The sequence below is a fragment of the Enhydra lutris genome, unplaced genomic scaffold, assembly GCF_002288905.1.
Source record: "Enhydra lutris kenyoni isolate GAN:26980312 unplaced genomic scaffold, ASM228890v2 scaffoldscaffold88, whole genome shotgun sequence".
In the NCBI taxonomy this organism is placed as follows: Eukaryota; Metazoa; Chordata; class Mammalia; order Carnivora; family Mustelidae; genus Enhydra; species Enhydra lutris.
Window position 1 is genome coordinate 3,770,756 of NW_019154172.1, and position 23,400 is coordinate 3,794,155.

Genomic DNA, 23,400 nt, shown 5'->3' on the forward strand with positions numbered 1-23,400 from the left:
CGCCCGCCGCCGCGGCGGATGGGGCTGGGAAGGAAAGACCGGAAGAGGGGGGCCGGGGAGGGGTGGGTGGGAGGGAGGAGTTAGGCCGGAGGTCAGGGTTGTTGTGACGTCAGGAGGAGGGCGTGCCCTATGTAAATATGGCAGCGCAGGGGCTGATGATTCCGACGGCTGCCGCCTAAATACAATGGGATCTCCGGGGCTCCGGGAAGGAGTGCGGGGCGGTTGAGGGAGGTTGGTTGGGCTGCGTGCGTGGAAGGCGTCGGGAGGCTCAAGAGTGGTGGGGAGAGAAGTGGGCGTGTGTGAAGAGTGCAAGGCGTGTGCCGCTGGTGTGGGGCGTAGGGGCTGGAAGTCATACTTACCTGGCAGGGGAGATACCATGATCACGAAGGTGGTTTTCCCAGGGCGAGGCTTATCCATTGCACTCCGGATGTGCTGACCCCTGCGATTTCCCCAAATGTGGGAAACTCGACTGCATAATTTGTGGTAGTGGGGGACTGCGTTCGCGCTTTCCCCTGGCGAATTTTGTCTAAAAGTAGTTTATAGTTTTGTCGAGGAATTTTATTGGTTTTTTTCAGTTTACCTTTTTGTATAGGTTTTGTTTTTCGTTTTCACGTGGGTATTTAGTGTTACTTTTTACGTACTCATCGTTTCTTTTATTTCTTTTTCTTACGCCGCTTCATGTGTGTTAGTGTCAGTGGTTGCGTTAACGTTTATTATCTGAAAACAGGCAGGCATCGTGGTACAGATTTTATGTCGTTGGACTCTTTTAGCATGTTTGTCCAAAACTGTATTTTAGTTGTTTTGGAGTTGTATGGTTTTTATCTGCTGGTTTCTTAAGAAGCGTTATTTCAGGAAGCGTTATTTCAGGAAGTTGCCGGGATTTCAGTAGTAAGAGGGGTTTTGTGTAGCAGAGGGTTCAACAAAGCTAGCTTTAGTGAACAGAGTGGTACAGTAAACCCCATAACAGAGGGAAGACGTAGAACTTGTCTCAGTCAGTACTCCAAACTTTCAATCTTAACGTAAGGAGTATCTAGCTGGTAATGTCAAGGAGTTAAACGTCCAGCAGTGCCAAAGAACAAAAGGAACCCCGAGAGATAGGGCAACAGTTGTTAAAACAAGCCTGCCTACTGCCATTTGCGCAGAAAATAAATCAGCTGATAAAGTTGCATGTGTGAGCTGTCCTTCTCAGGGTTCTAAAAGAATATGGTAGCCACTTCCATTTCCACCTTCCAAATTGATAACGTTAAGCTAACGCAGAACTGTGCACGGATGGGAATTCTGGAAAATGTGCTTCCAGTTTAGAATGAAAATTGACACAAATCCACACCACAGTTCACCTCTTACAGACTTGGTGTCTGGGTGGTAGTCCTCCTGCTCAAAATCATTCTTGGGAGGGGGGGGCGCCTGGGTGGCTCCCTGGGTTAAAGCCTCTGCCTTGGCTCAAGTCATGATCTCAGGGTCCTGCGATTGAGCCCTGCATCCGGCTCTCTGCTCATCGGGAGCCTGCTTCCCCCTCCTTCTCTGCCTGCCTCTCTGCCTCTCTGCCTACTTGTGATCTCTGTCAAATAAATAAATAAAATCTTAAAAAAAAAAAACATCATTCTTGGGGCGCCTGGGTGGCTCAGTGGGTTAAAGCCTCTGCCTTCGGCTCAGGTCATGTTCCCAGTGTCCTGGGATCGAGCCCCACATTGGGCTCTCTGCTCAGCAGGGAGCCTGCTTCCTCCTCTCTCTCTTGTCTGCCTCTCTGCCTATTTTGTGATCTCTGTCTGTCAAATAAATAAATAAAATCTTTTTAAAAAGGTTAAAAAAATCACTCTTAACTTTCAGTATTAAAGACAATAGGAAAATCATGCTCTCTTCAAATAGTGAAAACCTGCCAACCCCCCCCCCGCCCCCTGCAAAGAATAGAATCCCTTGTCTTTGAATGATGTTCATTCCTTTCCAGTTGAATCACCGTCATTCCCCCTACTTAGATTAGAAGTTGAGTACTATCAACACATATTTGTTAGCTCGTAGTGGGATGGAAAAGGAAAGAGGAAAATATTGGTTCATACATACGCAAAAATATTTGTATCAAAATAAGGAAGAAATACTCATACATACTTACCTCATTTCTGTAACTGCCACTGGTATTTATAACTGTCTTCTTATCACTGTCTTCACTACTAATTCCATATTTCTTCTGCCCTCAGCAAGCACCACACTTCTGTGTTAGCAGTTATCTTGCCTGGTGGAGTGATCCATAAATCCTCATTCCTAGAGTCTCTGGACCGTTCTCTGTGTTACCTGTACTGGATTGTTGCAATTTCCATTGACTTTCAATCAGAGAGCAATGAGAGTTCCAAAGGGTCTTCTGAGGGCTTTTCTGCATTCCTCAAATACTCCTCCTTACCGCCATTGTGTAGTAGCAGCCCAAGTTGCCCTTGGGAACGAAGACTTGGGAATTAAGACTGCTGGATCAACAGATCAAAGTTACAGAGGTAGATGGGAAGCAAAATGTTCACTAGTATATCCCTAGGGGTAATAGTGAGAGGAGCCACTCCCATTTCTACCACTTGGTTCCCAAACTTTCAAGTAACAGCATCATATATTGGTTGCTAATTTAGAGTATATGCAACCCTGTGAAATACTTGATTCTTTTTATGATTTTCATTTTTTTGTGTCAGTTCCTTTATTAGAATACAAAAACGGGGGCAACTGGGTGACGCAGTGGGTTAAGTGTCTGGCGCAGGTCGTGATTTAAGGATTGTTAAATCGCCTGCATAGGGCTTGGCTCTCAGCCCAAAGTCTGCTTGAGAATCTTTCTCCCCTCCCTCTACCTGTCTTGTTGGTTCTCTCTCTCTCTCTCTCAAAATGAATTAATAAATCTTAAAAAAACAAACCAGGTGGGTGCCTGGGTGGCTCAGTGGGTTAAAGCCTCTGCCTTCAGCTCAGATCATGATCTCGGGGTCCTGGGATCGAGCCCCACATCGGGCTCTCTGCTCGGCGGGGAGCCTGCTTCCTCCTCTCTCTCTCTGCCTGCCTCTCTGCCTACCTGTGATCTCTGTCAAATAAATAAATAAAATCTTAAAAAAGAAAAACAGGACACTCAGTGATATTGTATATTCCTTTTGTTCCATATATATTACTTACAAATAATTATATAAAATATACATATGTAATGTATACGTATATATGTATTTTGAAGTCTGCTAAAATTAATACCCTGGGAGCTGGTTTCTCTTGACTGCTGGGTTTTTTTTTTTTTTTTTTAAGTATGAATTAAATGGGCCTCATTTTGTTGTTTCTTTGTGTGTCTAGTACTTTTTATTGTTTATAGCACATTTTGAATGATACATTGTAGAGATTCCAGATTCTGATAACTTCCTCCAAACAGTATCAATATATGTTCTACTAACCAATTTGATGACTAATGCATGACCTGGAGTTTGTGTAGCACTGGATTTACGTTTTGTTTAGGTGGATCTTTGGAAAGTCCAAGGGGTTTCCTAAAGCTCTCTAACTTGGTGTGACTCAACCTGGAAACCCCGGCTCCTCCCTCTGTTAATCTTATCAGGGCTTGGTTTTAATATTTGTTAGGGAGGGTCAAAAGTAAGCTTGACACTAGGGTGTAGTCTTCACACCTAAAACAGAGCAGTTCTGGTGTATCACCTCAATACTCAGAGTGGTAGAGTTGTTAACAGGGCCTGAGTCCCAGTGTTGCCAGCAATGATCTCTAGGATCTGTTGTTTGCCATCTTGTAGCATCTGTCCTCTGGTAAGCCAGATTGGATAGTAGCTCTCTGCGCATGAGCTGCTTTACACTCAGCAAATGACCAGCAGGAGACCTAATGTGGACTTCTGAAAACTGGCATCTAAACTCTTTTCTCCTTTCTGATGCTCTGTGCTGAAGATTCCTGTTACTTCAGCTGCCGTAATTTTGATGTCTGCCTTCACAACTCAGTGTGAACACTGTATTGTCCTGGGATTCCAGATTGCTGTACCAACCTCAACCCTCTCTCATGGAATCACAGCCTTGCACTACCTCTGTCCAGTGTCTGTAAACAGACCCTTCACATATTTTGTCCATCTTTGTGGTTGTTTAAAGTGAGAAGACTAATCTGGTGGTATTACTATGTTAGAGTTGTGGGTAGAAGCCCTGAATTCTTCCCAGTGCCTTTAAGGTGAAGGTGCCTAAAATGACTGGCTCAGTTTGTGGAACATGAGACTTTTGATCTCGGGTTTGTAGGTTCGAGCCCCAAGTTGGGTATAGAGATTACTTACAAATAAAATCTTAACATAAAAATAAAATGAAAGATTTTAGGGGTGCCTAGCTGGCTTACTCATTAGAGCATGTGACTCGATCTTGAGGTTGTGAGTTCAAGCCCCATGTTGGGTGTAGAGGTTAAAGAACGAAACTAAAGAAAGTGCTTTCAGAAACTTTTTAAAAAGATTAGATGAAGGACTTTTACATATATTACTGGTTTCTATTTTTTATTTTTTTTTAAAGATTTTATTTATTTATTTGAGAGAGAGACAGTGAGAGAGAGCATGAGCGAGGAGAAGGTCAGAGGGAGAAGCAGACTCCCCATGGAGCTGGGAGCCCGATGTGGGACTCGATTCCGGGACTCTGGGATCATGACCTGAGCCAAAGGCAGTCGTCCAACCAACTAAGCCACCCAGGTGTCCCTGGTTTCTATTTTTTAAATCCTTGTTTTATTTATTTATTTATTTATTTATTTATGAAGGTTTTAGTTACTTATTTGTCAGAGAGAGTGAGCAGCACACAGCAGGCAGAAGGGAAGCGGTCTCCAGCTGAGCAAGCCCTGGGATCATGACCTGAGCCAGAGGCAGATGCTTAACCGACTGAGCCACCCAGGGGTCCCTAGATTACTGATTTCTAAATAATTTGAATACTATCTTCCACATTTACAAATGACCTAGGTGAAGGGTTCTGTTTTTACTTTAACAAATACTAAGTATGATCTGGGCCTTCTGGACTCACTTTCAGCATGGTGACCCCACAGTATCACAAGGAGATCTGAACTAACTGTGCTGTTCTCTGGGCATATTCCCATGCTTGAGCTTGAGGAGTGGCAAGATACGCCACCCCAAAATATGACACTTTGACATAAGGATTGTTTTGAGCTAAAGGCACCTGGAAAACAGCAGGTGCAGGAAGAGTGCGCTCCCTTTTCCTTCCTGAAAGCAGGAGATACGTGTGAAAGATGCCCTCACTGTATCAGGAGGAAAGAAGCATTCTTGTCACGTGAGACAGGAAGTCAGGACCCAGAGAAATTGGTACAGACCTTGTTAAAATAATTTATATCCTCCTTTAATCTTCCCATATGTCTTGCTTTTTTATAATTGCCTCCCTTTGTTCAACCCGGTATAAAAACATTTAGGCCTACCCACTTCTTTGGATTTTCATTTTCCTATTGGACCTCCCATGTTGGTGTAAAAAATCAATGTGCTTTTCTCCTATTAATCTGTCTTGTGTCAACTTAATTCTCAGGCCCATATGGAGTCCCTAAGACGGTAGAGGTAAAGTTTTGCCTTACCCACAGACTCTCCTAGGACTACAAAAGAGAGGAATAGCAAAAGGACAACTGTAAGGTTCCTGGTGCTGGTAGAACGAACTTTATGTAGGCCTAGTAGACCTAGTAGAAAATGCCAGAATTCTCAGAATCAGATAGTGGAAGAGTGAGACAGTGGAAGAGTGAGAGGCTGCTTTGAAAGACAAAGGTTGGAGGGGAGGCCCAGAAAGACAAGCTGTCTTTAGTGGGGACCAGTCCCTAGAATGTATCTCCTTTCTCCTCTTCCCCAGTTCCATAGCTCTTAGTTCTGAATCTTCTCCCCATTCTCTTTCCCAGCCTCACTCCTGGGTGCACCGCGTCTTTTCTCCCAAGCATGCAAATTTCAAACCTTTTTTCTACAGAGGACTCCTTTTGTGGTCTGCTGAAACCTGCACATGCTTCTTGGAATAAGGATTTTAAAGATTTACTTATTTGGGTCGGGGGGGCGTAGAGGGTGCACATGCTTCTTAGAATAAAGCTTTTAAAGATTTATTTATGGGGGGTGGGGTAGAGGGAGAAAATGTTAAGCAGACTCCCCTCGAGCCCAGAGCCCCATACAGGGCTCAGTCTCAACCACCCTCCCAGGCTTAACTAACTGAGCCACCCAAGCATCCCAGGAATAAAACTTCTTAATGCATAGAACAGAACATTTAAAATTACAGAGGATATCAGTTACTTTCAAAACCAGTTGTCTTTGAGCCTTTTCCTATAGTTTGGTAGCCGCAGAGGGAATGAGGTAGCTTCCGAGCTGGGCAGCTGAGCTTATGCAGCCAAACCTCCCATGCCGCAACTCAAGACGATCCTACAGTTGGGGTGGTAAAGAATAAGAATCTTGGTTTGTGCCAGTCTCAGAGAAAGTGAAACTGGACATCTTTATTATTTACCATCCAAACTGGGGTGGGGGAGTTGGATGAGGGAATGAAGTGGTTCTGGGAGCCGAGATCCAAGGGGAAGGGACGGCGCGCCCCCTCGTGGCTACCTCGGGGATCCGCACGGCCCTGGCCACGGAGGGTACCCAATCCGGAGACAAAATTCACTGGACGCTGGGCGATGCTCAGGACCCTAAAATTAGAAGTCGTGAGCGCTACGAACTGAGCTAGCAAGACGGGAGAAGTAGGTGCGCTTCTTTTTTCCCCTAGCAGCTTGGAATCGTTGCTTAAATGTAAGATACCTGAGCCAAGACCTCGGCGTGTGGCTAATCTGGAAATAGGTTTGTAGAGAGTTTAATAGATTTCCTCCGGCCCACGGCTGATGGGCACTAAATCACAGTACAGGCCTAGGATCTTCCAACTTCTGAGTTCAAGGAGGGGCCAGCGTAGCGGATGAAAAGTGCTGCGTGGAGATGGGGTTCGGCTGAGGGAGCAATGCCAGCCCCCGCCCCGGGCCTTTTAGAAGGGCCTCTCTCGGTGCTAGTTTCCGTCCAGATTGAACCCCAGACTTCCATGGAAAGGACCTCCAGGATAAAAGGATTTTTAGTCCATCCCAAGGGGTCCCACCGAGGCTTACCACGGATCCTTACCTCCTTAGCCCTGTTACTGGAATTTTCCAACCGTCCACGAGGGGGCGCTTTTCTCCAAGTTCTTTAGGCTCAGGTGAAAGTTGACGTGACGCCAAGTGCATTTTTCTGTGCCCAAGCCCCGCGTGTTCTCCGCCTCTTCTTGGGGGGCTGTTGGGAAAGTAAATTGAGACTCAAAGGAACGCACACGTTAATAAATAGAATATTTTTAGCTACGTTTATAAAGAAAAAAAAAACGTGAGTGTCTGCTTGGAAGTAGCCCTCAAATGGCTACAAAGCTACAAAGCTGTAGGGAACTTTCAGCTCTATTTATGTGGAATTAAAGCTCCAGCGGTCATCGTCCGACTCAGTACAAGCATTCTTACTTTACTCCAGTAATAATAATAAGTTCGCTCGGACACCCCTTTCTTTAGAATTCTTCACCAGCCTCTCCTCTGGTTGTCTTTGAGAGTGCACTTCCTGGAAGTACAGACTTCACCATTGTCCACATTCCTCTGCAGGGCGCAGGGGCGCGGAGGAGCGCACAGCCGGTTTCGGGCGGGGGGCGAGGGGCTGGGGCCGGGCCGATTCCCCCCAGGGGTACGGTTTGCAGCCATGAACAGGGACTGTGGGCCCCGCAGCAGCTCCGATGCCCGCGTTTGGGAGGTCGCCAGGTCCAAAGGGTGACATCTCACGGGGCTGCCGTCTGTAAACCAGGCATTTAAAGGAGGAAAACTGTTTTTCAGAGTTGAGAGCACCAACACACAAGAGACGGCAAGTGGCGGATGATCGAAATTAAGGAAAATCGGCCTTTTGTTCAGAGGCTGAGTGCTCGCGCCCTCTCCCCCACCCCTCACCAGGCTGCCCACGCCTCCTCGCTGCTTCTTTTGTCCAGTTTCCTGGGTTCAACCCTCGACACCCCGGCCCCGGACCGCCGAAGCCATACTAAGCTGCTGCGTGGCGGTTCAGGGTGGGGACTCAGTCCATCCTAGGGCGCACGAGTCCAAAGTCGGAATTTTCGCCGCATTCTCGATCAGCTCTGGGAACCAAAGCTCGTCCGCTTCGGAGAAACCTTTGCGGTCTTCCCTCTACCAAGACCCTCGGAGGACTCAAATGCCCACACTGCAATTCTTGGCTCCCCTAGGCCCCCACGGCGGAATGGATCCGTCACCAACCATTTAGGGAGTGCCTACCAGGGCCCGGCCCCGCTCGGGGGGCCACGCCCGCCCGGCCCCGTTGAGTCTACCCTTGCAGCGAGCTGGGGGCCTTGGGGGTAGCGCCCAGCTCACGCGTGTCCGCCTAATCTTGCGGGGACTCCCTGGGAGCGCCCGGAGGAAATTGGAGTTAAGAATGGGAAGGTGGATGACTTCAGCCCGAGAGGCTGCGGGCCACTTCTGGAGCCAGGCGGCGATGAGGCTTCGAGGAGCAGGCGGAGGGGCGGTGGGTCCGGCGGTGGGCTCTCCGAGTTCCCCGGGTGTCTGGCCCGGTGTCGATGTTCACACGTGCCCAGTGAGACGACCGGTGGCCTGTGTCTCCCGCTCCTCCGGTTTCCGAAGTGAGAGAATGAGATGTCCCCAGCCAGAGGCTGGAAAGCAATTTTTGAGATCAGGAAACGAGTTGAGGAAGGACAATTTCCGTGTCTCTGTGGCGCAATCGGTTAGCGCGTTCGGCTGTTAACCGAAAGGTTGGTGGTTCGATCCCACCCAGGGACGGTCTCTTTTCCCAGCAACTTGGAACCTTAGGTTACTTGCTAGTGAACTTATTTATCCTCCGAGTCTTCTGAACTTCTGCTACTTTAAATCAGACTCCAAAATATCCTGCCCGAAGACCCAACTTGCATCAAAGTACCTAAAAGAAGGAATTTTTCAGCAAAGGTATTTCTTTCAGTAGTCTGCGTCTGGGCCTTTCTTTATCCCAGAGGTACTGCAGAGAGCCTCACTTCCCGAAGCTGGGTTTTTACAACTGCACATCCTGGAAACTAGAAAATCCCAAGAATTGAGAGCAACAAAACCTGTCTTCACTCGCGGTGAAGCCTCTAGTTAGGGGTGCAATTGTGGTTCTTCCACCATGTGGCTTGAACAAATCACGAGTTTTCTGTGCCTCGATTTCTTTGTCTATAAGAGGGCGCGAATAAGAGTACTTCCTTCATAGATTAATTTAAATTTTTATGAGATGCGCATATAAACCATTTGACCACTTAATGTTTAGTAAACATTAGCTACTGTAACTTTTCAGTGGCATCTCGTCACCATTCCTGTTATTTACCTCATCTTCTTAAACAAATGGCTATCTTTCCATGGATGGGTTATTGTTTTGTGGTTTGCTTGTTTGTTTGGTAATTTATTTTTATTTATTGATTGATTTTTGGATGGATTAGTGTATAGATAAACATGCCTTAATTGTTGGATATGACATTGATTCTAATGTTTACTGTTATAAATGCTTGTTCAAAGAACATCCTTACACAAATATCCTTATCACTTATGCATGGATTTCCCTAAAAGAGATTGCTGGAAGTGGACTTTCCTAATCAAAGTATTTGTCATTGCTAATTTTGCTAATTCCTGACTAATGGCCCTCCAAAGAAGTTGTACCTAGTCATATTGCCACATTCTAAGAGGGCACCCTTTTCTTGGCAACCCAAACTGACATTTACCAGCAGTACAAATCCATCACTTTTGCTTGGGGAATGTTATTCCTTGTTGGTCTCGCACATTACTGTGTCTTGTCCGTGAGGGGCTGGTGCTCCCTCAGTCTCCTTTTTTTCTCTTGGCCCCTGGGGGATCCTGGGGAAGTAGTTTACAGGGTTGCATTCATAGGACAGTAGAAGTCCAGTTCCCAATGTTCCTGTGGCAGAGAGCCCAGTCTTTTGCTGCTTGAAGAAGAGCCAAGAACTCACCCGTCAGAGTGGGACCTTCATGGGTGGTCCTGAGCCAAATAAAACTTCGTAAGGAGAGAATTTTAAAATTTTCATCAAATTAAGACTTCAGATGTTGGATATTTTTAAATGTTTTCTTACGGCAGCGAGAGGAGAGACTGCCTTCTCAGGACTTTCTTTGGGGAAACTTAGTAATGGTGTCCATTCTGCTGATCTTATGGAATTGCTCCCTCGGTGCTAGTATGTGACACTTGTTAGAAAACCTTGTCTGGTGAGCTGAGGTGAGCAAGTAGCTAAAGGAAACTTCTCATAGAAAGCAGAAATAGGGGATACATTATCAAACAGATTGCCAAAGTCTTAATTTTGATCTTTTCAGAGGTTTTGGGTGGTGTCCTAGCTCAGGCTGCTATAACGAAATACCACAAACAACAGACATTTGCTTCTCAAAGTTCTGGAGGCTGAAAAGTAAAAAATCAAGGTGGTGGCACCACTCAGTTCTTGGTGAGATCCCTTTTCTGGCTTCAGATGACTACCTTCTCAGTGACCATCATATTTTTACAAGGTGACCTTTGTCTTTTCACAAGGTCCCATCATGGGGTGCCACTCTCATGACTCCATCTAAACCTATTTACCTCCTGAAGGTTTCACCTCTTAATACCAGCACACTGTGGGTAAGGGCTTCAACATTTGAGAGGGACAGAAACATTCAGTCCACAATAGGTACTAACATTAAGAGGCATTTCCTGAGTGTTTAAAATACCCTTTATATGAAATGACCAGATTGCAGACTTCAGAACAGTCGTGCACAGGTGGGAGCAGAACTTGTCCTATAGTTCTGTGATCTTTTCCTCCTAGAGGAATTGTGTGTATGTGTGTGAACAGAAAATCGAGGGATTATAGAAAGATACATGAAAAAATTACTTCCTCTGCTCAAGCTTCCAGTTCCCAAAGGCAAAATACTAATGTGATTGTTTTTGATAAACAACTTTATTTTTAATAAAACAGTTATATTTTTCAGTCAAGCCAACAAGCATGGCTTTATTACTTTCATAACAAAGTAACTACTCCCTTTATAAGTATAGATTAAAAACTTCCGGTGAACCAAGCTATCTTCACATGCTATAACTCAGACAAGCCTCTAGGCCTCTCAGCCACAGGGCAGGCCATTAACCCACAATAACTACTGGTCCCCTGAAAGTGTGGGCAAACCACATTCTCTGGGAAATTCTTAAAGCATCATGATCTAGAAGTTCCACAGGATTTTCTTTCCTTTCTTCCCTGATCTGCTTGTATGTTCTGAGCTAGAAGCTCACAGATACTAATACCCCCTCCTCGCCAAAACAAAAACAAAACCAAACAAACGCAGTTAAAAAAATTCCTGCATTTCAAGGTTCTAGTCACATTACCAGTATTTTTGTGGAGAAGAGAATCCAGGTATGGTATGAAAAACATACATCAATTACAGAACTTTGTCTTAATGAAGTTGGAGAGTTCTGATAAGAAAATGGGGTTCTGGGGTGCCTGAGTGGCTCAGTGGGTTAAGCCTCTGCCCTTAGCTCAGGTTGTGATCCCAGGGCATTGGGTTCTCTGCTCAGCAGGGAGCCTGCTTCCTCCCTCCCTCTCTGCCTACTTGTGATCTCTCTCTCTGTCAAATAAATAAAAAAATAAAATCTTTAAAAAAAAAAAAAGAAAGAAAGAAAATGGGGTTCTAGGGGCACCTGGGTGGTTCAGTTGGTTAAGTTCAGCTCAGGTCATGATCCCAGGGTCCTAGGATCAAGCCTAGCATCACACCGACATCAGGCTCCCTCTCCCTCCGCCTGTCTCCCAGCTTGTACTCTCTCTCTCTCTCAAATAAATAAAATAAAATAAGATAAAAAAGAAAGGCAATGGAGTTCTGACAAAGATGAGAGGAAAACCTAACCTAGGGTTGAAAGGGTCCGTGGACAAAAGGACGAGACTGATACAAAGCAAAGGTCAAGCAAAGCTTTATTTCGCTCCAAGCATCAAGAATCAAACTGACCGGCCAGGGCTGTCTCTTGCAGAGAGGCGACTCCTCCCAGCCTCACAGACTAACTTTTATAGAGTAAAGGCCATGTGGTTGAGCCTGGCCACATACAGGTGGCCAACTGAATTACAATTCACCCTATAGTAGCTATTTGAACTAGCCTATCACTCTGGTCAGAATTGGTACCCAAGGGCGCCTGGGTGGCTCAGTGGGTTAAGCCTCTGCCTTCAGCTCCGGTCATGGTCTCAGGGTCCTGGGATCAAGTCCCGCATGGGGCTCTCTGCTCAGCAGAGAGCTTGCTTCCCCCTCTATCTTTCTGTCTGCTTCTTTGCCTACTTGTGATTTCTCTCTCTGTGTGTCAAATAAATAAATAAAATCTTAAAAAAAAAAAAAAAAAGGCACCCAAAAGGCAGGGCCCACATTCTTGGGTGGTTAGGGAGGTGCTTTCCTGATTGGATGTCTCCACCTGGCTTGGCTCATCCTTGGGAGGTAATACGTGCACTTTCATTGATTGGATGTTTCCACCTGGCCGGACACGTCCTTGTATCTGGGCTCCGTTATTTTTGCCCAGCCTGACATGTCCTGGTATCTGTGCTCCGTTATTGGGGCTATTTGGCCGTATTTCACCAGTTCTGTTTCTAAGCGCTTTCCTCTTGGGGAGAAGGGGCAGGTTCAATCTAAGTTTACTGCATAATCAACAAAATGGCTCGCTCTGGCTAAGTAGGCCCTTACAGGGTCTATAATGGTCTGGGGGAAAGAAAGATTGAACCAAATACTTACACAGCTCCAGTCCACACATCACACAGGTCTAAAGACAACAAGCAGATATGCTCAAGTCTGTGAGATAATTCAGGAAATGCAAAACCTTTTTGAAAAATTTGACACGAAAATGCAGCCAATGATGAAATTATTTTACAGTGAAAATCTCAGAAATGTAGAACTGTACCACACAAAGCATGAATCCTAATGAAAATTACGACTTCGGTTAGCAGTAATGTATCAGAACTCCTTCAGTTGCAACGAACGCACCAAACCAGTGTTGGGGGTAGAGGAGAGGGAGTGTATGGGAACTCTGTACTCTCTGTTCAGTTTTTCTGTAAACCTAAAAGTACTCTTAAGAACTAAAGTCTAGTAACTTGTTTAAAAACCTCAAGAATGTAAAGGCCGTCTTTGCTTGGTATTCTGCATTTGTTGCTCCAGATCCATTCTCACCATTGCCTACCTTACTCTGCGCCCTGGAAAGTTAATCTTTTTGAACTGCCAGAAAGGGCTTCCCACCTCAGCTTCCTGTTAGCTGTGGCCCATGGGCTGCAATTGATTGGGGTCGGCAGGGGGCAGAATATGAGGTCAGGGTAATTCTTTTCTGCAGGCTGACAGTGACTGTGTTCTTTGCTACGCCTCAAAGCCACAGCTGGTTTTTGGTGGCACTGAGCTACGATCACGGCTTTTCCAGGTTCCAGAAACATCTCTCTCCTCTTGCCCCATCAGGCCTAGTCATAGGTCTCCATTGTTGCTACTGCTGGGATACCACAGCATACATTCCCTGCATGGGGCCCGGGAATCCTGAGCTGGGAAGTTCCAGGAAACCCCCCTAATCCTCGGCAGGGCTGGCCTTCAGAGAGCCTCAGAGAACGTGCCACAAAAGCTTTGGGAGGTCACCACATCTCTGGTCAGCACCTTGACTTTAATTCTTTTAATCAGTGATTGGCTATTTCCATCTCTGAAAGCAAATATTGTTAATTCTTCATTTTCTAGTTTTAGGTACTTCATCTCTCTTCTCCCTACTCCCTCCCTGCACACACACACACTTTCCCACTTCCCTATCTTCCCAACTGTGATGATTAATTTGATGTGTCAGCTTGGCTAGGCCATGGTACCCAGATAATTTGGTCAAACATCATCTAGATGTTCTTGTGAGGGTATTTTATAGATAAGATTAATATGTAGGGGCGCCTGGGTGGCTCAGTGGGTTAAAGCCTCTGCCTTCGGCTCAGGTCATGGTCCCAGTGTCCTGGGATCGAGCCCCACATCGGGCTCTCTGCTCAGCAGGGAACCTGCCTCCTCCTCTCTCTCTCTCTCTGCCTGCCTCTCTGCCTACTTGTGATCTCTATCTGTCAAATAAATAAATAAAATCTTAAAAAAAAAGATTAATATGTAAATCAGTAGACTTTGTGTAAAACAGATTACTCTCCATAATGAGAGAGTGGCTCATCTAAACAATTGAAGGCCTGAGGGGAAAAAAATCAAGGTTCCTCCAAGGAGGGAGGAATTCTGCCTCCAGATCCTGCCTCAAGGTTAGAACTACAATATCAACTCTTCCCTGGGTCTCCAGCCTGCTGGCATATCTTGAAGATTTTGGATTTACCAGCCTCCACAATCATGTGAGCTGATTCCTTAAAATAAAAGTTTCTCTTTCTCTCTCAATAGATAAATATTTTATATACACACATATTTATGTCCTAGTTATGTATATAAATACATCTTCTAAAAAAAAAATACATCTTCTGTTGGTTCCACTTCTCCAGAGAACTCTTTTTTATTTACTGATTTTTTTTTAAGATTTTACTTATTTATTTGACAGAGATCACAAGTAGGCAGAGAGGCAGGCAGAGAGAGAGGAGGAAGCAGGCTCCCCGCTGAGCAGAGAGCCCGATGTGGGGCTCGATCCCAAGACCCTGAGATCCCAAGACCCTGAGATCATCACCTGAGCCAAAGGCAGAGGCTTTAACCCACTGAGCCACCCAGGTGCCCCTTAAACCTTTTTCAAGAACTCTCTCCTGGCACATTCCAATCTCCTCCCATCTAGACCACTTTACCTATAGGCCTTCCCTACTGCTGTCATCATAATACCTCTCTTTACCATTATCTTGGGGTTTCCATTGCCTTTTTCTTTTATTAGGTCTCCTTCCTTCCTTCCTTCCTTCCTTCCTTCCTTCCTTCCTTCCTGTTAATGGTGTATATCCTCCAATAACTTCTGTAGAGAATTGCTTAAAGAACTAAACTCTTTGAGACACTGCATGTCTGAAAATGTCTATTAGATCCATATCCATTAATTGATATTTTTACTAAATAGAGAATTTTAGGTTGAAATCACTTTCCCTCAGATTTTTCAAAGCACTGCTTCATTGTTTCCTATTTCCTAGAGTTGCTGTTAGGGAAGAAAAAACAGCTCTTAACTGCTGTCAGCTTAGAGCCAGCCTGACTGAAACACCTGGGCTGTGATGTTCTCCTGTTAAAACTAAAAAATTTCCCAGAACACCAACATCAGACAAAACCACTCTCTAATCATGATGAAACAAAAGAAAGAGGAAAAGAAGAACTACTCATGATTGTCTGAAGGCAGAGGAACATTGAGGATGCTTGACATCCCCTGAACTGAGAAGGCACTTTGAGATGGGGAAACAAATGAGAGAAGCAGTTGACAGAGAGTTTTTATATTGGGTAACTTACTGGCGGGGAGGACTGGACCATGATCCAGTCAGCTGCTCAGCTATTCTCCACAAAAATCCAGACCTTAACTCATAAATTGTGTGAGGAGGTAGGACCTGAGGAAGAGCATAACAGTGAGATCTAAGTGTACACGCAAATGTGATTAATAGCTAATATTAACAGACCCATCTTTGCACCAGGAGGCCAAAACCACATTACTGAAGTTTGTATCTTAATGGACCTGCTGGAGGCCGTACAGAGATCTTGGTGCTTTTGTCTCCTCTGTGATCACAAGACACGTACAGTAATCTGTGGGGGCGGGGGCAGCTTCTGAAGAACATAACACTAGAATGAGCACCAAGCAGACAAGTCAAAACGCTGGCCAAAAATGGGGTCAGTGTGGCAAGCATTCCTACGATGATCGTGTTTGAGCATGAACAGAATGCAGTCTATACCACAACAAATGACCAACTAACAGTAACTGTTGCTTCTTCACCAATTTCACATTTGGCTCTGTTCCACTCCTCCCACTTTTGGAATAAAAAGTACTAAGATTTCCAAAGGTAGAATTGCCCCCACAGTTCCCCATGATGTATGTTGTCTCTTTTGTTGCGAGAAGCCAAAAATCCAACTTTGAGTACAGGTTTGTTCCTGATGGTTATACACTGGAGCCCACTGACACTGTAGAGAAGGCAGATGCCATTCTAATTCTTGGCTGTTGACATTAAACTGTTCTCTCACTCCCCTTCCCAAAAGCTTTCAGGATTTCCTCTTTGTCCCTACTGTTTCGAAGCTGATCTATTTTTACCCACTATACTGGGCACCTAATGGACCCTTTCAGTGGGGGAGTTTGGATTTCTTGTGTATCACTCCAGAGATGTTTATGTATATACAAGTAAAAGTGTCTATCTCTTGGAACCACCATTACCACTTTGATACAAATGATTGCACATTATAAGACTGTTCCTTTGGAATCTTCACTTGATTTATGTCTCACTGAATTTAAGTTAGCTTTTGCTGTATAACAAGCCATCCCAAACTTACTGACTTAAAATAACAATAATTTATGATTTTTTAGGGCTTCTGTGAGTTGGCAGTTTTTCTCTTCTGGGCCAACTCATTTGGGGCTGGTTGGTGTAGAATGGCTCAGTCACCTGTCTGGGGCACAGCTGAATTGACTAGAAGAGCTGGATGGATCTTTTTCTCCTTGTGATCTGTCCAGCAGACCAGCTTGAGGGTCTTCAGATTATGGCCTCAGGATTCCAAGTGCAGCAAAAGGAGGTTAAGCCCCAATGTGCATTTTTCAAGCCTGAGCTTTTCCTCAGGTTTGCTAAGGCACCAGCATTGGCCAAAGCAAGTCACAGAGCCAGTCCTAGATACAGACCGGTGGACAAATAAGCTCCACCTCCTGATGGGAGGAGCTGCAAAATATTAACCACCATTTCTGTTCAGTCAAACCATATTGGAATATCAGGAGCTTCCTCGTTCTTTTTACAGCTAGCTGAACCGTATTTCATTGTATAGTTGCAAATGTAGTTACCCACCCCCAAATGGTGGAAATTTAGAGAGGTTTCCAGTCTTAATTACTTAATGAAAAATGCTCCATGAGTAACCTTGAATATGTTTAATTTCACATGTGTGGGGATAATGGGATAAATTTCTAAATGTGGATTTTAAAAAGTAAATAAAGGGGCACTGGGTCGCTCAGTCGGTTAAAGCCTCTGCCTTCAGCTCGGGTCATGATCCTGGGTCCTGGGATGGAGCCCTGCATCCGGCTCTCCGCTTGGCCAGGGGCCTGCTTCCTCCTCTCTCCCTGCCTGCCTCTCTGCCTGCTTGTGATCTCTCTCTGTCAAAAGAATAAATAAAATCTTTAAAAAGAATTAAAAAAGTAAATAAAAAGTTTATTTGATTATTGATAGATGTTGTTAAAAGGGCACCCTATAGAACTTGGACCAACTTACCCTTTCATATTTAACCTCTCCAACATGCTAAACTTTAAAAAATTACAGCATTTCTTATAGGTCAAAAGTGTTAATTCAGTGTTGTTTCAAATTGCATTGCTTTCGTTAATAGCAACCTTGAATGTTGACTATCTTTCCTTATGAGCAATAGAAATGTGTATTTTCTATTCTTTATATGTTTGCTATTTGGGGAGGGTTGTTGGCTTATTTCTTGTTGGTTTGTAGTTCTGTAAATATTAGAGAAATTAGCCTTTTGTATATATGTGTGTTCTGTGAATGTAGGTGTTGGGTTTGTTATCAAGGAATTTCAGCTGTTTTGGGGTGTGAGTTCACAATTAGGGCAGTGAGGAGGACATTAACCACCAAAGCACAAACTTAAAATGGAGGATTTTTAACACAGTGTGAATTGCAAATATTTTCTCAAATTTGTTGTGTTTGGACTTGACTTAGCCAGATATCACTTGATTTACCTAGTCAGATTCATTGATACTTTCTCTCACGACTTGAGAGTTTATGTTGTAGAACACCTTTTTTCACATACACACCAAGATAATAATTGTTTCATATTTCCACAAGAACTTTTATGTTCCTCTTTATTGTTATTTAAATCTTTGGTTGATTTAGGATTTACCCTTATGTAAAGAGCATGGTATTCACTGACCATTATTTTTCCCTAGACACCTATTTATTCAAAACTGCTCATTAGAATTACTGGTTCAAGACCCTCTTTCTAATGTATTACATTTCTTTATGTATTTTGGTATATATCCGGATTCTTGTGCCATTTATTACTGTTGACTCATGCATGATATCTTACTATATTCTTAATTACTACAATTTTTCATAGGATTGGTCCTTCCTATTGCTCTCCTTAAAAGAAAGAATTTCCTTGAAAAAGATCTTCGAGTATTTCGTTTCTTTATTTTTGAGATTTTATTTAGTTATTTGATAGAGCCAGCAAGAGAGAGAACACAAGCAGGGGGAGCAGGAGAGGGAGAAGCAGGCTCCCCACCCAGCAGGGCTCCAGAAGTTGGGTTGGATCCCAGGACCCCAAGATCATGACCTGAGCCAAAGGCAGATGCTTAACAACTGAGCCACCCAGGCGCTCCTCCCTGAGTATTTCTGCTTGTTACTTTTCCATTTAAACTTTAAAATTATATTGTCCAGTTTGAATTCTAAAAAACGTTTTGATATTCTTATGAAAACCATGTTAACTTCAGACAGCAAATTAAGGAGAGATGTTACCTTTGTGACATTGAGTCTCCCAGCCAAGAACATAGTATATCTTGGTTGACAGGGAAGGAGGTCCTGAGGCAGTGGTTCCTGAACTCGACCATTTACCTAAATCACCTACAGAGCTTAAGTCACAGGTTTTTGGGCCAGCACATGGTTTCTGATTCCGCAGGTCTGAGGTAGGGCTTGAGAATCTCCATATCTCACAAGTTTTCAGGTGAAGCTCATGTTTGTCCTGGCACTACACTTTGAGAATAAATGGCCTAATGTATTGATCATCTCCGAGAGGGCTGGTGGGAGGCTGAAGCATATTTACAAACTTAAAAAAAAAAAAAAAAAAAAAAGGACTGTTAAAGGATCCTTAGGGAAGGGTGGCGGACGACTTGCATAAGGAGTTAAGTGTCCTCGCCCTTGAGGAGAAGCCTCTAGACCTGTGCCAAACTTGGCTGCCACTCGCCTTGAAAACTTAAGCCAGACCACCCATTCCAACACTGAAAGGAGACTTGGACGGGACAAATACAGCGCAAACAAGTTCAGGCTTTCCCCAAGCAGAATCAAGTTCTCCATTGGATCAATAACTACCTCAAAGCCGGTGGGCGCAGTGCAGCAGGCCGCCCCCACCCCGCCCCACGCAGCCAGCGGAGTGCAGCGGGGACTCCCCGCCTGCAAGCTCGCGCCTGCGCCTCGCCCACGCCCCGCCCACGCCTGCCAGTCTGCGGCTCTTCACAGTCCCTGCTCCGCCTCCCCAAATCCTTTTCCAGGGCACTCTCCTTTCCACTCCGCCTCCGGGATCTTAGTAAATGAGTTGTATTTTACAGCCGTTTGCGGCTGATGAACGCTTCAAAACCTGAAAAGCAAAAACATGTTCCTTGGCACCTAGCGAAGAACATTTTAACTAGCTAAGAAGTCCTTCAAAAAACCCCACCAAGCAGAAGAGAGTGTTTCCATCCGGACCCGTCTGGTCCTAAGGCGTCTTCTCGGTGGAGCAGAGTCGCGGTAGGGGGAGGGGGCCCCGCGGATCAGGACTCGGAGCTGCCCCGACTAGTGTCACCTTCCCCCCGGGAGAAGCTCCTCCCGCCCCTCAGTTGGAAGGTCAGGGACCCTTGGTCTCAAAGACCAGGGTCCCCGGTTCGGATTAATTTGTGTTCAATTTGGAGAGAATAGAAGATATTCTGGAAGTTGTTACCGAAGTTTAAAACAAAAGTGGCCGCAGTGGCTAATTACAAATTCACAATTGTTGGTTGCCTAGAGAGGATTTCATAGAAACCGAGGAGAAAAACATCTGTGCGCCCAACGTGGGGCTCGAACCCACGACCCTGAGATTAAGAGTCTCATGCTCTACCGACTGAGCTAGCCGGGCGCTGACAACCTATGCCTTCTCTTAAAGGTATCATTTCTTTCAAGAGACAGACTGTATAGTCTAGATACATACTAGTGATAGTGAAAGAGATCTCGGGATTGTGAACATAACAGTAGCTTTTCACTACTAGGACCGGGGCTCCGAGAGAGTGGTGAGGACTGCGTGGGGCCAGGCAGCCTTCCAGAGAACGGGGAATCCGGAGTCCTAAAACCTCCATGTTTCCGCAAAGTCCGCGTGGATCGGATCATTTTGATAGCATGGTGTCTGGCTTGCGGAACTGCTGAGGAGGAGACTAAAGAGCGCGAGGGAACCCGGATGAGAGTCGCAAACAGCCGGGGGAGCAGGTGGGGGCCTGGGGACTTGCTCTCCCGGGACCTTGGTGCTCCAGCCCCTGCTTTCTTCTTTTCCTGAAGGCAGAGGCTTAACCCACTGAGCCACCCAGGCGCCCATGTTTCCTTCTTTTCCTAAACCGTGACGACCACGGTGGTGGGAGGAAGCGTGGCTGAGGGACGTGTCACTGGGGGCACTCATTTAAATACTAAAATTTTGTGTGGCTTAAGTAAAAGACCCTATTTGTTACGCGTAAACGTCCTAGCGAGATTTCAAGTCAGATGGGAGTCAGAGCCCCAGGGGATTTCATTCCACTCTCCCAACTTTCATTTCTCCAATGTACGGTACAGGCGGTGAGTTCCAGAGTCAGAAGCACAGGGTTCTCACCTTTGCAGCCTTGGTGGCAGCTCCGATGCTCCCCAGACCGCCCTGAAGTGCGCGAGTGTCAGAGCCGCTTAGGTTGTTTGCTTTAGGGGGGCCGAGCGGGGTAAGGAGCTGAACAGAAACAATTCACCCAGTTTGTGGACAGCACTTCTGCGAGGAGCTTGGAACGAAGAGAGAATTAAGCTTTTTTCATGCCCTTTAAAAGACTTTATTAATTGGGGGGGGAAAAAAAAAAAAGAAAAGAAAAAAGAAAAAACTAGGTCACCCGGGACACATCATATGCCGTGACTCGGATTCGAACCGAGGTTGCTGCGGCCACAACGCAGAGTACTAACCACTATACGATCACGGCGCGCCACCTGCCAGGCGACGCAACGCAGTTTTATTTTACGCCTTTTGGAATAGGAATGCGTACCCTCTGCTGCCGTTTTATTCGCCCCGTTCAAGTGATCTGCAGCAATCAAAACACCAAACATTTCCACTCCTCAACCTCGAAGTCTTGACCCCTGAATCTGGTTCTGGACTAAATCCCGCCTGCAGGCGCCAGCATCGCCCTTTGGTTGGGCAGCGGGCTGCGGCCGGGGACCATCGCGGATCGTTCCTCCTCATGCCGCTTCTCTCCCTTCCATTTCCAGCTTGTACCCTGGAATTGAGGTTTCTGTCGCTGGAGCGGTGGAGCCCGGATAGAAGCGGAGCTGGTCGAAGGCCCTCTTTTACGTTTCTTCTTGCTAGACACCGTTCCAAGTGACAGGGGTCTCTCCGGGAACTGCGGGATTTGTACTGACGTCCTTATTCTGATTCCTCAGTAAACCAGAGCCGCATCCGAGGATTTAGAAAATCAAATCCGAGCAGCCTCTATTTCAGACCCCCCGAAAAAATTCCCTAAAGACCCCAAAAGGATAGTTATATACTGGTGCGAGGCCAGCGCCGGAACCCAGCACACGGGTTTGGCTCAGGGTGCAGCTACAAAAACCCCAGAGGGTCTCTTTTAAGATACATTCACCACGAAACTGAGAGTCTCAAAATCCTTTCCTTCCCTGGTGGTTTACTGAATTGAACTATTTAAAAGTTTCAGGGTAGAAAATTTAAAGGAATATTGCGTTGGCCGGGAATCGAACCCGGGTCAACTGCTTGGAAGGCAGCTATGCTCACCACTATACCACCAACGCCAACCTTCCCCAGTTTTGGATTGTTTTCCCTATGAGGAGTAACTAACCAGTTCTGGTCTCACAATTCTTTATCTGACATTCATATTAAGAGAGATTTCTAACACCAAGCCAGACAAGACAGCGCTCTATGGTTATATTAAAAATTCTATAGTAGTTTCTTATTGATTCACAGGTTTTAAAAATCAATTCTGATTTTTTCAATTGTGGTTTGAAGGAGGTGTCTCAAATCCAGTCAGGAAGTTAAGGCTCCCCTGATGAAGTTATTAGGCATTTCAGAGTACTTTCATAGGGCAAATGCATTAAGGTAAATACATTAAGGTAGATTGTTTATGGGGGCATTGTTTGTAGTAGCAAAGGATTAGAAATAACCTAACTGTCCATAGAAAGGAAGTTGGTTCAATTAATTATGGAATATCAATACAGTAGAATACTATGTGCCATAAGGAAGAATGAGGAAACTCTTCATGTCTAAACTTGATGTATAATCTAATATATTTCTAAAATACATTGTTAAGTAAAAAAGGCAAAGCGTACCAAAAAACGTGTATAGATTGCTATCATTTGTGCAAGGGGGAGTATATTTAAATATATAAGTATGTGTGCATGTACTTGTTTACATAAGATATGAAATGTAACATTGGTTGCCTTCTTAGAGGGAAAATATATGGCAGAGATAAAAATTAAGTTTGTCAGTTATAGCCTTTGCATATTTGAATCCTAAACCATGTAAATAAATACACTACCCTTTTAAGAACTAAATTAAATTGAAAGAAAATACCATGTTAGTGAGGAGCGTTTATTTCCATTGACAAGTGTTGGAAAGATATTAACTTTAAAAATAGCTGGAAATAAAATAGTATGAATAGCATAATTCCAATTCTGTTTTTTTTTAAACTGGACATCAACAGTTAATAGGTCGGAGAACAATTTTTACTTTGTATATCTCTGCACTTCTGTATTTCAGCTTTGGCGAGTCGGGGAACTGACTAGGAGAAACAATGTTAATCATAAAAAGGATTCTGTGGAATAATTTTTAAAAATTTAAAAAACAACTTTTCCCTGACCGGGAATCGAACCCGGGCCGCGGCGGTGAGAGCGCCGAATCCTAACCACTAGACCACCAGGGAAGTTGAGAAAGTCTTCTGGTAGAAATTATATGATTCTAAATGTATGTTTCTACCTAAATTCTGTATATCGTTCCAACTGCCTTGGGTTTTGAGATTCCTGAAAACTGGGCCTTCATCAGGTGGAATTGATTCCTTCGCATTTCTTTTTTGAAGTTAGTAAACCCGCGAAAGAACCCGGAAGCCTGGCTCCCAGAGCTGAGGGATGATCAGAAATGCACGATCACAGTCCCCAAGACCAGAGATAAATAATAGGAGGAGACGGAGACAGAAAAGAAGCTCTTAGATTCAGGTAGTTGCCCTGATTTCCTGAACTGTGATCAGGAGAAAAGTAACGACCTTTAGCTGGAGCTTTGCCCAGGTGAACCGAAACTTTTCCTTAAGAAATATAAAGGTCGTCGTGTGACCAACGCTCGGAGATATTGATCCTATTGCAGCTTTTTTTCGTCTATGAACTTAGACCAAATTCTGCTGGTCA

At 44.9% G+C, this 23,400-nt stretch overlaps 5 non-coding genes across 5 annotated transcripts; 1 reads left to right on the top strand and 4 right to left on the bottom strand.

The window, feature by feature from the left end:
- The first annotated feature begins 8,687 nt into the window (after nucleotides 1–8,687).
- TRNAN-GUU lies at nucleotides 8,688–8,761 on the top strand. Its single transcript has one exon. It is a non-coding gene; the product is annotated as a tRNA-Asn (tRNA).
- Nucleotides 8,762–19,842: 11,081 nt separating this feature from the next.
- Nucleotides 19,843–19,915, bottom strand: TRNAK-CUU. The gene has a single exon. It is a non-coding gene; the product is annotated as a tRNA-Lys (tRNA).
- A 994-nt stretch (nucleotides 19,916–20,909) lies between these two features.
- TRNAH-GUG lies at nucleotides 20,910–20,981 on the bottom strand. The gene has a single exon. It is a non-coding gene; the product is annotated as a tRNA-His (tRNA).
- Nucleotides 20,982–21,726: 745 nt separating this feature from the next.
- TRNAG-UCC lies at nucleotides 21,727–21,798 on the bottom strand. Its single transcript has one exon. It is a non-coding gene; the product is annotated as a tRNA-Gly (tRNA).
- Nucleotides 21,799–22,853: 1,055 nt separating this feature from the next.
- TRNAE-CUC lies at nucleotides 22,854–22,925 on the bottom strand. Its single transcript has one exon. It is a non-coding gene; the product is annotated as a tRNA-Glu (tRNA).
- Nucleotides 22,926–23,400: the final 475 nt, after the last annotated feature.